This window comes from Colias croceus, chromosome 29 (genome assembly GCF_905220415.1).
Source record: "Colias croceus chromosome 29, ilColCroc2.1".
Classification (NCBI taxonomy): domain Eukaryota; kingdom Metazoa; phylum Arthropoda; class Insecta; order Lepidoptera; family Pieridae; genus Colias; species Colias croceus.
The window spans coordinates 4,962,003-4,977,634 of NC_059565.1; the positions used below are offsets into that span (position 1 = coordinate 4,962,003).

At 31.4% G+C, this 15,632-nt stretch overlaps 1 protein-coding gene and 1 long non-coding RNA gene across 2 annotated transcripts in view; one reads left to right on the forward strand and one right to left on the reverse strand.

Moving 5' to 3' along the window:
• Positions 1-856: 856 nt before the first annotated feature.
• Positions 857-2,201, reverse strand: LOC123704449. The gene is made up of 2 exons (XR_006753133.1): positions 1,501-2,201; positions 857-1,377 (listed from the first exon to the last, which is right to left on the reverse strand). It is a non-coding gene; the product is annotated as an uncharacterized LOC123704449 (long non-coding RNA).
• Positions 2,202-10,028: 7,827 nt separating this feature from the next.
• Positions 10,029-15,632, forward strand: part of LOC123704445 (fatty acyl-CoA reductase wat-like) — a 47,131-nt gene continuing 41,527 nt past the window's right edge. Inside the window, exon 1 of the mRNA XM_045652833.1 lies at positions 10,029-10,142. The gene's annotated coding sequence lies outside the window, so the exon portion shown is untranslated. The remainder of the gene's footprint in view (positions 10,143-15,632) is intronic.

Here is a 15,632-nt window from a genome sequence, read left to right on the forward strand (position 1 = left end):
CTGGAGTTATAGCGTCAGGAAGGAAAACCCGACTTATTTTTATATAGTGGAAGATGAATAAAAAATATTTATTTCTGTTTGTTTGTGTTTTACTTTTACCCTAAAATGTATTACGACTAAGTAGTACTAATTATACATACTGTTATTTATAAAGGTACATTCAAAAGCGAAAAATGTAAAATTTCATATCTGTTTCAATAATCGATTTTCTTGACAGGTTAAATTAGTTAAAAAGATAAAAACAGTTCATTGCACTCTGATGTCTGTATATTTTATAGGAATTTTAAAAATACACATTTTTACATATTTTCCATTGCTTTTTGCTCTTATAGTAATTAAAAAAATTACAATGTAACAACAGCTTATAGGTTTTTACTTTTTATAACTGCGTGGGAATTTGTAAACAGTAATTGACTTTATATCCGATAAATCAATTTTTTACTCTATTTTTCAAGTTCACAATAAATTAAAAGTCTTGAAATACGTTCGTATTATGTATAACATTTAAAATTATCTATAAGTAAGATGCTACAGATTTATCTGTACGATCAAGACACAGTCAAAACTACTGGACCGATCGTGCTGAAATTTGTGATGCAGATAGCCACTATGATGACGTAAGCTTAGAACGGATTTTAATAATTTCTGTAATAAATAGGGAATGAAAGTTTGTAACATGTTTTGTTTTGATAACGCAGGCGAAGCTGCGGGCAACAGTAGTTTAACAATAAGGCGGATGAAGCCGATTTTACAGTTAACCCTTAAATTGTCACCCCTAGATAACTTGAGTTTATAATGTCCAAATTTGGAGGACGTATTGGAATTAGGATAGAAAAGAGGAAAATGAAAAAAAAAATTAAAAATTTTAATTTTTTCTATTGTTTTCACTATGTCACATAAAACGGACATTGCCAATTATATGTACATGTTCGAACCGTCACATATAACGGACATTGTACATTATTCCTGCAACCGTGGTACATGACTACAATGCACATTTTCAACTCTGTAATTCAAAATTATTATCAAATTATAATTATGGAGGATCTAGAATAAGCTTTTCAAACGTCTGTCTTAAAATGTTGGTTAAAACTTTAACGATATCGTTAAAAATAATGGATTTTAAAAAACGACAGTACTAAAAATCACAGCCTAAGAATATGCTAAGAATTGGAATAGAAATAGTATTACATAGCCTGAGAACTTATCTAATACACCAAGAAAGTCCTCTTCCCATTCACTAAATTGTACAGTTTGAAATGTGTTTGCTTCATCGTATGCAAAGAAGTCGTATACCATGCCTGAAGTACCAAAACGAACAGGAAATTTAAATCGCTTTTTTTGGATTCTTTGGCATATATTATATCCATTGTCTGCCTGTTTTTTAATTTGTAAGGTATTATATTATTTAAATTTTCAAACATTGGGTGGTATTTCTGGTAAGTAACATGATGCTATGGCTGAAGAACTACTGAGAAGTAGGGAAGATTCATCTCACACCTCATGTAATGGCTGTAATTCTGCAGCAATAATATTTTGTTGATGGTAAAAATTCTGACTTTTTGAATCTTCATTGTGTCTCAAATCAATATGTCGTATAATTCCGAAGGTATGGTGCTGGGGGTAAATGATTGACACTGTTATCATAGTGAAATCACTCCTGTAGGTCTACATTTCCTTCGAAATCGACATCTCAACTCAACGCCAGACTCTTCAGCTTCCGCCAGAGGTAGTGAGGTAATTTTTTATTGATTGCCAAGTCATGCTCCTGTAAAATATAATAAAAATAGAGAAAAATATATCAAAATTATTCCGTTGAAAATGGAGGGCCTTATTGGCAACGTCCGTTACATAGGACAAGTGAAGAATACCCTAGTATATACTCCAAGTTGTCAACGTCCGTTTTATGGGACATCGTATATAAACGAATATTTGTATACCAAATATTGTAAAATATGTCAAAATTATGTCAAAATACTATACTTACAATCGTATTCTAACTAATAATATAACATTATAAGCAAAATAGCCAAAATACTTACAGATATTATCAATTTTATCAAAAGAGTCAAGAGATCCGTTTTTTGCAATTTTCAAATGGTCACCATTCGCGACTGTACATGGCTTTGGTAAAAAAACATGCATGTACGCGAAGGACATAGCTAGTCTCTTCCCAATATACCGATTAGCGAAGCTTAGGTCTGCCATAACCTTAGAGCATTAAACCAACCATAACAGCGCCAGCATGTGTGTAAATACTATGTCCTTTAAAACGGACGAAATCAATTTAAGGGTTAAAACATTACATTTATTGTAAGTATTTATTTCAATAATTCTTTCTTTAGCCACCGCTATAAATGAAATCTATACTAATAATTATTATAAAGCTGCATCTAATATTATAAAGCTGAAGAGTTTGTTTGTTTGTTTGAACGCGCTAATCTCGGGAACTACTGGTCCGATTTGAAAAATTATTTCGGTGTTAGATAGCTCATTTATCAAGGAAAGCTATAGGATATAATATATCATCACGCTACGACCTACAGGAGTGGAGCCACGGGAGTGAAACCGCGCGTAACAGCTAGTTCTAGTATAAGTTTGTTGAACTAAGTATGTATCTACTTGTTTTTTCTTGCTGGTGATGTGTTTTTGACTAAAAACAGATTTACAGTACTCCAAAATTAATAATGCGCATGCAGATCTTCGCTGATTATCGTATTTCCAGAAACACCCGAATCAACCCGAATCATTGAATCGTAAGTGCCCTAAACAATGCACTTGCACCTTGCACCGAATTTTTCTATGGGCATTATTAGTTTGGGAGTACTGTACAAATCTCAATAATTATAAGATTTTTATTGAAAGTTCTTTAGGCGCGTTCAGAGTAAAATTTCAAGGTCGCGTCATGGAAATACCGTCACGTCATGGAGTAAGGGGATGATTTTGGTATCTTTGAATCTTGCCAAAAAATTTCATTTCTGACACGTGTTCTCGGCACACACGCACTTTTTTGTGTATTACTTTGTGATAAGGTTGTATTGAGTATGTATTTTACTTTAATAAAATTGATAATATTTTGAAAGGAATGGAATATTTCTTATTTTTTTTAATTTGTTTCACTTCATTATCAAATCTTTAAAACCAAATTATTACAATCTAAAACAATAAATTACCCTATATCTACCTAAATGTTGCAATAATTGTTAATTTTATATATTTATCACATTTTAAATTTCCTTCGAGAGTTGTTTAAACTCATTTACCTAATTAATAATGACTCAATGAAAACAATTACATTTTAATCATTATCTAAAGTCGTTTAATAAATTTCGGAAATAACCTACATTAAGTTCACATTAAGAGGTGCAATAATAATTTATATATATATAAATAACTAGGTTCCGCCCGCGGCTTCACCCGCGCAGTCAAAGAAAACCCGCATAGTTATTAGTTCCCGTTCCTGTGGAATTTCCGGGACGCGAAAAAGTAGCCTATGTCCTTTCTCGGGTATCAAAATATCTCCATACCAAATTTTATGAAAATTGGTTCAGTAGTTTAGGCGTGATTGAGAAACAGACATGTCGTTTTTGTTCTGGAGTGAGTTTGGGAGCAATCCACCGGCAACCAAGCTTCCTAACTTTGAAATTTTCATCTAAAATTTTCTGAATTTGGTTCATACCAATCGCCAAATGTCCTCGAATCTCCTAATAAGTGATATGGGAATGTTCTTAAATTAGTCGTCCGACGGTAGCCATATTTTCCTCCGTGATCGCAGTTGAGGGTCGACCATCACGAATTCCATCATGGAGAGAAATACGGCCGCGATGAAATTCAGTATATCAATGCCTTACAGTGCTCAAATGAGGAGCTTCACTCCCAAAAGTATTTTAAAGGCGAGCAGTGCAAGCTTTCGGAGAAAGCGAACCTAAAATCATCAAAAATCATCGCCCTAAAATTGTTTCGTGTTAGTTCCGTCTTTGCTACGGACAACGAACTTCAACTTGAGATAAAAAAAAATTGACACGAGCTTCCAGCCAAATTTTTTTTCCTCAACTTATGAGACTTCATAGGTTAAAAAAATATAACATTCGAAATTCAAACATTTATGGGTGGCTAGAAACGCAAAACTTTTAGTGTGCACTGTGCACTAGGTATAAACCCAAACATTTATTAATCAATTATTATATCTAAGACTTCTTCTAGAAGCACTTTTGAATCGTCATAACAGTTTTGACTTTGACCAATATATACAAAATAATTTGCGACCGATTCTTAGCTGTATTGAATATTATGTACAAATCCTACTTGTGATATTTTAAACGCGAAAGTTTGTAAGTATGGATGTTTGTAACTCTTTCACGAAAAAACTACCAAACGGATTCCTATGAAAATTTCCAGTAATAGTAGTAGAAACAAGATTTCGCACGCGGGTTCGTCCGTGGGTGCAACCGCACGGGACAGTAAGTAATTTATATTTTTTTCTTATTGTAATACCTGCGGACTTTTCCAATACTTGACCTGTGTTTTCCAAACACCTAGTACAATATGTAAACATATTATGATGCGGTCCATTCGTTTGCTTAAGTTGAGGAAGTTTTTTAAAATAATCTTTATATAGAATTATTAAAATATAAATAAACCTTTTTTACGTTCGATCAATTATTTACATGATGATTTGAGACTCGTGCGTCACATGAATTTTCTAAGCAGGTAAATTTTGTTAAAACTTTTATTTCGGCGTTGTTATACCTATTATAAAGAGGAAATGTTTGTAATCTTCTAATATATAAAAATCAATGCCACTTTTCGTTGTAATTCCATAACTCGAGAACGGCTGAACCGATTTCGATAATTCTTTTTTTATTATATTCCTTGAAGTACGAGGATGGTTCTTATGTAGAGAAAACGTTAATATGTACCACGGGCGAAGCCGGGGCGGACCGCTAGTTATGTATGTATATATGGTTTTCACGCATAAACTACTGGGCCGATTTCAAAAATTCTTTCACCATTAGAAAGCTGCATCTTCACTGAGCAACATAGGATAGGTTTTATCCCGGAAATCCCACGGGAACGGGAATTATGCGGGTTTTTTTTTAATTATGCGGGCGAGGCCGCAGGCGGAAAGCTAGTGACTTATAAAGATATGAAAAATTGACTGAATTAAAATATTATCATTATTTCTATGATCTATCATAAATTATTACTACATAGTATAAAACAAAGTCGCTTTCTCTGTGCATATGTCCCTTTGTATGCTAATCTTTAAAACTACGCAACGGATTTTAATGCGGTTTTATAGATAGAGTGATTCAAGAAGAAGGTTTTAACTTTTAGTATATAAAAATGAATCGCTAAATGTGTTGGTAAGCGCATAACTCGAGAACGGCTGAACCGATTTCGTTATTTTTTTTATATTCCTTGATGTACGGGCGAAGCCGGGGCGGACTAGTTTTTCATAAATTTGAAGCGAAACCATGATCTATCAATCGGTGATGATACCACAAATGTTACAACTGTATCAAACAAAGAGATGTAGGAATGTTTTTTTATTTCAAATTGACATTTCAGTTTAATTAGTTGTAAAAAAATCAGGAAAAGGAACACTCATTATAATAAAACAAACATTTATCATTTCCAATATAATAAAAATAAGGAAAAGTCAATATTTTTATATTCTTAAAAATATAAATGACAAATCATTAAAAAACACTTCAAATCACAATTCTATATTTTGTCTTTTTTTGACAATTTGAAAAAAACAAGGTTAAGCAACGGTTGTTGCGGGTCTAATTTGGATGGGTGAATTTATTTTTGCAATAATTGCTCTTTATATAAATCTACGGAGACCTAATTGATTTTATGTACAAAGGGTAAAAAATAGATACGTATATCTAACATTTATTCGTACTCGTTCGGAAGTAGAAACTATCCTTTGCTTTTATGACAGCAATTATAAACAAATAAATATTTATTTACAAAAAAAAAAAAAACATTTTATCAATGGATCAATTTTATACGACTAGCTTTCCGTCGGCTTCGCCCGCGTTTTCAAAAACCCGCATAGTTCCCGTTCCCGTCGTATTTTCGGGATAAAACCTATCCTATGTGTTAATCCAAGTTACCCTCTATGTGACGTGTGCTAAATTTCATTATATTATTAGAGGTGATCCAAACTAGGCGAGTGTATCTTGGATAATAATTTTGTTAAACCCATCTTGACGATATTGGCCTATATTTAAATTCCTTCACTTCTAAATTATATAAGTAATTAGCAGAACTATAAAATAAACCGGTAATTTTTATTACATTTATTCAATGTTAGTTAGTCTGTTATTTATTTGCGAGTAGTAAAAGCTAACTTGGAAACCTTCATAAACTTAAATCTATACTTATTATAAAGCTGAAGAGTTTGTTTGTTTGTTTGAACGCGCTTATCTCAGGAACTACTGGTCCGATTTGAAAAATTTTTTCGGTGTTATATAGCCCATATTTATCGAGGAAGGAATATTTTATCACGCTAGACCAACAGGAGCGGAGTAATGCGTGTAAAACGGGGGCATAGCTAGTACGTAACACATTAATATTAGTTGAATATATTCTAAAAGTGAATTATAATTAATATTATAAATTATTCAAGTTTACACAAGCCTTGACGCAGTTTTGCGATTATCTAATATAATTCATATCTCAGGGCAATCTGCATATTTTTTAATGTCGTCATTGATTTTGTTTTGAAGTAATTTCTCGAATTCTTTTGTCCTTAATATCGTAGCAATATTATAAGTAGGTAACTTAGAAACTTCTTCACGCAAAAACTGCAAAACCGATTTTCATAAATTTTGACATATTATATAGAGAGTACCTAACTTGGATTAACACATAGGTTTTATTCCGAAAATTCGAACGGGAACTATGCGGGTTTTTCTTTGAAAACGCGGGCGAAGCCGCGGGCGTAAAACTAGTATTTATATTAAAACTGTTTTGTTTCTTTCACGTCACAACGGAGCCGTTATATTATTATAGTTATAATATTATGTTAAATGAGATTGACGGGTTTTTTACCGCTGTGAGTCATCGCATTCGTTTGGAAATTTTCCTTTGGCAACGCGGGCGAAGCTGGGGGCGGAAAGCTATAAATGGACACCAGAATATTTTTTTTAATGCTCAATAATTATCATATTATTTTAAAAAATATGCCAAATTCTGTAAGAATGGATATTTTGAATTATAATATCTAACCTACTACTAAGTTCCTACTTTTTATCCGGGTAACGTACATATTATGATGTTAGTAAATTTATGTTTTTTTTTATCTGCATAAATTCGAATGTGAAGATTTATAACTTATTTATATTTCTATCACGCAAAAAACCACAGGAACAATTATTAAGATAATTAGTTACTATAAATTGATAAAAAAATACACACAAAAATAAAATTTACAAAAATATTAGGTATGTACAATTTGGCGGCCTTATCGCGAAAAATCATTGAGTAGTAAAAATAACTTAATTTAAACAATAAAATGTATTTTAAATTTAAATCATGAAACAGAAAAAAAAATTATGATAAATTTATATAACTTTATTAATAACAAACATGTATGTAAAAAATAAACAGTTTTTTACATACACAACAGTTACTTATATAAGAAAATCGTTTACTTAAGTTATTTGTTTAGAAATTGAACATAGAAATGGATTTTAAACGCGGTTTATTCACTATTATTCCGACGTTTCTTACACTTTGCAGCGTTGAAATCTTTAATTTCTAAAACTATACTATAATCTCTACATTATTAGTATAAAACACAGTCGCTTTCTCTGTCCCTATGTCCCTTTGTATGCTTAAATCTTTAAAACTACGCAACGGATTTTGATTCGGTTTTTTTAATAGATAGAGTGATTCAAGAGGAAGGTTTTAGTATATAATTTATTAGGTTTTAGACAAAGCGGGCGAAGCCGCGGGCGGTAAGCTAGTAATATTATAAAGCTGAAGACTTTGTTTGATTGTTTGTTTGAACGCGCTAATCTCGGGAACTACTGGTCCGATTTAAAAATTATTTCGGTGTTAGATAGCTCATTTATCGAGGAAGGCTTTTATAATCACGCTAAGACGAACAGTAGCGGAGCAATGCGGGTGAAACCGCGGGGAACAGCTAGTGTATAATACTCGAGTAAAATGAAAACAATAAAATACTAACCTAATATTATGTATAAATATAAATAACGATTATTACAATATATTTACTTGTTGAATGGAATTGAGGATGGATTAGTTTGACGCACAGCGCGTTGATATTTTATGTATGAGTCGGTTACCTTTTAACTTATTACCACACACTTTAGGTATTTTTTTGTTTTTAATTTTACAGCAACATTACAAACTAGCTGTGCCCCGTCGTTTTACCCGTATTGCTCCGTCCCCAGTCCCCACTAGCATTATGATATATCCATACTAATATTATAAATGCGAAATTAACTCTGTCTGTCTGTCTGTTACTCAATCACGCCTTAACTACTGAACCAATTTGTATGAAATTTGGTATAGAGATATTTTGATACCCGAGAAAGGACATAGGCTACTTTTTACCCCGGGACATAAGATAGGTTTTATTCCGAAGATCCCACGGGAACGGGAACTATGCGGGTTTTTCTTAGACAGCGCGGGCGATGCCGCGGGTGGAAAGCTACTAGCTAGTAATCTTCCTCGATAAATCCAACAAACAAACTCTAATGTTAGTATAAAATCTATATACATCTATTATCTATAGAATATAATCTATACTATATATTAAGAAATTGTCTTGCTCTATGTAAAGTCGAAACATCGGGATAAGGCTTGCTACAATCATACTTGATACTACCTATAAATGCGAAAGTTTGTGACTGTGAGGATGGATGTGTATGTTTGTTACTCTTTCACGCAAATACTACTGAACCGATTACAATGAAATTTAACACACATATAGAGCGTAACTTGGATTAGCACATAGGATAGGTTTCATCCCAAAAATCCCACGGGAACTATGTGGGTTATTCTTTGAAAACACGGGCGGAAGATCGTATAATAATATAATGAAAAAAGCCGGGTTTAAAATCCGTTAAAAAATATTTAACTGCAAATTTTAGTTATTAACACTTTATCCTTTGCCTTCTAATACTAAAAAATAATTACCTATATAAGTTGATTCACCAAATAGTATTGTATTTGACATTGAGTTTAATGCTTGAAGGAAAATGCTAATTGGTTCGAAATGAATCAGAATAGGTATCATTGAAATTATATAAATGATGAATGAAAGGAAGGTTTTATTTAATACTAGCGGTCCGCCCCGGCTTCGCCCGTGGTACATATTTCGCAATAAAAGGTAGCCATGTTTTATCAGGGTCTAAGATTGTCTGTGCCAAATTTCATCAAAATCGGTCCAGTAGTTGAGCCTATTCATTACAATCAAACAACCAAACAAAGTTTTCTTCTTTTTAATATTAGTGTAGATGAGCTTCACCTGTAAGGGTTTAAAAATATCCAATTATTGACGATTTCAAAGATCTATTAAGATTAGGGATTTACGAGGAAGGTGATATTAAAATCCAATATTTTTAATACATTTTATTACCAATCTTCTATTAGATGATACGTGTAATATTTAATACCAAATCTAAAAAATAAAATATATCAAACTAGATGATATTTTCAAGGATTCTGTTTGATCAAAAACATTAATATTAAAATTGACTCGATGAAAAAAACCACGAAGTTATCTCTAATTTTTACACTTTTACGATTTCTACTTGACTGGCATCCCGAACTTCAACCTTTGAAATCTGTCTATTGTTTTTAAACCCTATCTGTCTTACCCTGTCTTACCACAAAGAACTTGTGAGTTCTCTTTAATTTTTGTCGTATTTCACATAGACAACTATTAAAGTGACAGATCCCTGGTTTAAAGTTAGACTGTGTTTATATTGTTTTGTGGTATTGGTGGTAATATAACTTATTTACACTAAACATGCGTACAGCCAGCGTCACACAGCTATCAACAACATAATCTCACTTCGATTTATCTTTAGTTAGTGCAAGCGGATCGTGTCGAAAGCACGTACGTTGCTTGTGTGTTACAGTGAAATAATTTATCGGTAAGTTGTTATTATCTGAGGAATTTTGTGAGCGTTCACTTTTTGTATCTATAAAATTTCCTTCGACAAGAATTAAAAAAAAAATTGTACGTAATTGTCCTTTGTCAAGAAAAAAAAAATTGTTCGCGCCTTTTTCCGTTGAATTTTTGGCGCTAAATTTTTCTTCGTTCTTTTTTTTTAGGATAAACTTTTTAATCTGTAATAAATTTGACAGGTTGCTTTTATAAAAACGTTTTATTTTTATTGTTTTAGATTATTGTTGTGCAAACAATTTTCATATTCGGTAAGAATAATATTTCTCGTTGCGTAATGACTTGTCAATATTTTAAATGCTCCTTTATTAGTTTTTAATATTGTGTTCTGTGGTTTTTAAACTATAGTTACCTAGATAAATTATTAAATAAATAATTAATGTGTCAATATATTAAATTCAATTTTAAGATTTCATAATAATAGATCCTAGTTGTTACTTTTAAATACGACATTAAATAAAAATCTGATAATTAATGATTTTATACATCTCTACATAGTATAAAACAAAGTCGCTTTCTCTGTCATGTCCATTTGTATGCTTAAATCCTTAAAACTACGCAACGGATTTTGATGCGGTTTTTTTAATAGATAGAGTGATTCAAGAGGAAGGTTTTAGTGCATAATTTATTAGGTTTGAGACAAAGCGTGCGATGCCGCGGGCGGTAAGCTATTATGTAATAAATGAATTATTAAAAGATGTTTTTTAACGATGCGATGGTAATACATATATATATATATATACTAAAATATATTTAATACGATTCTTACCTTTTTATTATTCGTCTCTGAAAAGTAGATATCTGTGTAATTAAAATAAAATAAATATAATATGTTATACATTGATTATTAAAATAATGAACATATTTTATGAATGACGATTCTTTATTATCTAGTTTTGTTTTAATTTACTTATCTAGTAAAACATGTATTATTGCGGAAAATATAAAATGGATTAAATAAATATGTATGGAAGTGACGTAGCCATATAAATATACTAGTTTATAAGTATACTTATTTTAATATACTAGTTTATAATAAGGGATATATAATATTAATAATCAATGCTATATTCTAAGGCGATATTATCTTTACTTATAGAGTTGAAAAGTTTGTTTGAACGCGCTAATCTCGGGAACTACTGCAACTGGTCCGATTTGAAAAATTCTTTCGGTGTTTGATAGCCCATTTATCGAAGAAGGCTATAGGCTATATATCATCACGCTAAGACCAACAGGAGCGGAGCAATGCGGGTAAAATCATGCACAGAAAATACTTATTAGTTATTCTATTATTTGGAGTCAAAGTATCAAAAAATTGTTCGATGAATGAATAAATTTTTATTTTTATTTCTTAGAAATGTAGTTGTATAAGCAAATGTTTTATTTAATTATTTCGTATTAAAGTCAATAAGGAAAGATTTTCCATTAATTTCCTTTGAAAGGACAAATGCTGTCAATGCCAAATAGCAACTGGATTTCTAAATCGTTTTTCAATGTTAGTTTGGTATTATTTTAAACTAGCTTTCCACCCGCGGCATCGCCCGCGCAGTCAAAGAAAAACCCGCATAGTTCCCGTTCCCGTGGGATTTCCGGGATAAAACCTATCCTATGTCCTTTCTCGGGTATCGAAATATCTCTATTCCAAATTTCATGCAAATTAGTTCAGTAGTTAAGGCGTGATTGAGTGACAGACAGACAGAGTTACTTTCGCATTTATAATATTAGGTATGGATTTATTCTGTACTTAGGAAATAGTGAGATGTTCTTTTGGTAGCTCTGCACTTTTTAACTCTGCATTTTTTTGTTTTCTTAATGATATAATATTATGATGTTTTTCTCAATAATTCTCGGATGTCTAACATACTTATTTTCGTCTACGTGCTGCGTGTTTTTCTCGTTAAATTATTTTATGTAGGTAATAAATCTTTTCGACTTTTTTCTATCTTTCTTTCAAGATTTCAAGGTTTCATCTATAGTGATCACGTGAATCGTACAAATGTTATAAAAATAAAACGTGATGTTTTAATCGATTGGCGTTTTTTTATCGATTTACGTATATTTATAAATCGGTGAACCGGTAATGTTAGAATATTTAAATTATCTGTGCAAATTGACGTGTGGTTTTTTAAATTATTCGTTATTTTATTAGATATTATAGAATTGTTGTTAACCTCACTTATCCTACTAATATTATAAATGCGAAAGTTTGTGAGGATGTGTGTGTGTGCGTTTTTTACTCTTTCACGCAAATACTACTGAACCGATTACAATGAAATTTAGCACACATATAGAGGGTAACTTGGATTAACACATAGGATAGGTTTTATCCCGGAAATTCCACGGAAACGGGAACTATGCGGGTTTTCCTTTGAAAACGCGGGCGAAGCCGCGGGCGGAAAGCTAGTATTATATATTGTTTTTACTTAAATTGATGATTGTATTGTAGTAGATGCTACGTATATAAATTATTTATTTCAGTAAGTACATGAAAAATCAACAGTGTTGTTGAAAAGACGGACAGATAGAGACTTTTGCACTAGTTTTACTCTCGCGGGTTTTTCCCGCGTTGTTACTTGTTATAGGAAATTCCCATGGGAAAGAGATGTTTCACCGCAATAAAGAGTAACCTATAGCATTGTCTAACTAATCTATAGCTAACTAGGTATATACATACAGGAGGCAGAAGTTTCTTGCCGGTTCTTCTCCGTAGATAAAGGTACTGCTTTCCGAATCGGTGGTAAATGTTAAAAATGTTATGACGATTCAAAAGTGATTTTGTAAGAATAGAATAGAATAGAATAAAATAGAAAGAATTTATTTACCTACCAAAGGCCAACAACAGATATAATAAAAGAAAAGAAATACAAAAACAGAGAAAGAGACAAAAGTGTGGCAGACCATTAGCAAAAAGGGACCAACTCAGTATTTAGCTGTGCCATCAACGGCACAGCACTGATTTTCAGTGGCCCCCTTGTTTGAAGAACAGCTACAGACCGAAATAGAAGAATGGAAATAATATTCAAAAAATAAACAAAATATATTACACATTAAAAATATCATAGTTACATATAAGTAAAAGAAAATTGTATGGTAACGAATATAATAAAAATTAATAAACATACATATAAATAAATACACACAAAAGAGAGATGCTACGTTTTACGGTAGGATTTAAAAATAAAATCAGCAACTTTAATTTTGAATTCAGCTTTATAATATTAGTATAGATTTAGAGATCCTATAATAGGATATATAAACATCAAAAACAATATGTAAACCGGTCCAAAATATAAATTCCACTAGTTTTTACTTTTTATGCATGACCTCATCATAACTTATGATATGGTAAACAAATTTTGATGATTTTGTTTGAACGCGCTAATCTCAGGAACTACTGGTCCGATTTGAAAAATTCTTTCGGTGTTAGATAGCCCATTTATCAAGGAAGGCTATAGGCTTATATATCATCACGCTAAGACCAACAGGAGCGGAGCAATGCGGGTAAAACCGCGGGGCACAGCTAGTTGCTAGTTGCTTTGATAAATAAATATTATTATATATTTATCTATGGCTTATTGAAGCAACATTTTTTTTGTTTTTTTAAATTATGATAATACGTATAATTAATATTGTGATTTTTATAATAATAAATAAGACAATGAAGCATTGTTTAGGAAATAAAAAATATTTGTTGTTATAGCTAATACAAAAACAAAAATTAATGACCCTGATACAAAAAAGGCATAAAATTATAAGTTATTCTATGTCATGGGAATCTTCTTTTTTTTAAAAGAAAAGTATAAAAAAAACAACAAACGTAATACTGAAAGTATTTTCGTGGCTTTTTAAACGATTTTTAATAATATATTGGATTTCTTATAATAAAACGGATAAAATACATAAGTGTGTTTAATCATATTTTTTAAGGTAAAATAAAAAATTCATATTTTGGTACATAAAAATAAGAAAATGTATCAACTAACGTATTAATTATTAAACCATCACTAAAAAGAATCACAAATCAGAGATTTGGAAATAAAATAAATAATCACAAAAAATTGTATTTAAAATTATTTTATAGGCTTTAAAAGTAGGTACAAAATAACGAGTAAACTAGTTATTAGGTATTTTTATTTTTATTACATTAATTATTATTAAATAAACTATAATATTTAAACTAATGCGTCTTGTAATTCTGAATTTTTTATATATTTAATTAATTTATAAAATTACGCGTTCATACTTAATTAGTAAAATAATATACAGGGTGTCCCACCGTCGGTATTCTAAGCTCAAAGGAGGTTAAAGTTTTGCACACGCTGAGTACGTAAAAAATACTTATAAAATTCTAGACGCATGTTTTTTCAAATAGATGAATTCTTAAAACTCTTTGTGAACACCCATAACAAGCAACCCGCCCAACATTGCCACCCGCACGTGAGCTATCGTTTAAGATTAAGTTTTCATAGACAAAATGCTCATATTAGAGAAGCGTTATATAGGTATGCCGGCTCCGCGAAGCTAGAGAAGAAAACATGAATTTTAAGGAAAACTTTGTTTGTTTGATTGTAATGAATAGGCTCATAAACTACTGGACCGATTTTAAAAATTCTTTCACCATTGGAAAGTTACATTATCCACGAGTAATATATACAGACTAGACTTTATCCCGGAAATCCTACGGGAACGGGAACTATGCGGGTTTTTCTTTGAAAACGCGGGCGAAGCCGCAGGCGGAAAGTTAGTAATATTATAAAGTTAGTGTAGTTAATATGCTATTATGTAGAAGTAATTTTGATCAAAATGTTAAACCTCAATACTTGAAATGATCTTGGTATTCCGTATATTCATTGCCAAGGTGATAAGTGCCATGTCCGTGTGTTTGCAAAGTATCGATTATATAAGATTATGTGTATAACTATGTACATATTTATATTTAAAATCCTTGATAGAGAAATTTAGACGTCGTGAATCGTAGGTATTCGATGTGAATTGTAGTTTTTTATGAATATTTGTCACTACATAGTATAACTCAAAGTCACTTCTCGCGTCTGAATGTATGTTTATTTTGTATGTTTAGATCTTTTAAACTACATAACAGATTTTGATGCAATTGTTTTCTGTTCTAGAGGAATGTTTTGTAAAATTTGTTAGTCAAAGCGGGCGACGCCGCGGGCGGAAAGCTAGTTATTAATAAATATGAGAGAAAAACAAGTTTTCTATAACTCATGTGTTATTCAGATGTATAACCTGTATTGGTGTAAATTTTCATCCAAATCTGTTCAGTAGTTTTTTCGTGAAAGTGTCACAAACATACACACTACAATCCATCCTCACAAACTTTCGCATTTATATTATTAGTAGCCTTGGAATGATGAAGAGCTTCCTGCCGGTTCTTCTCCATAGATACTGCTTTCCAAATCGGTGATAAATGTTGAAACCAAGAAGCTTATATCTA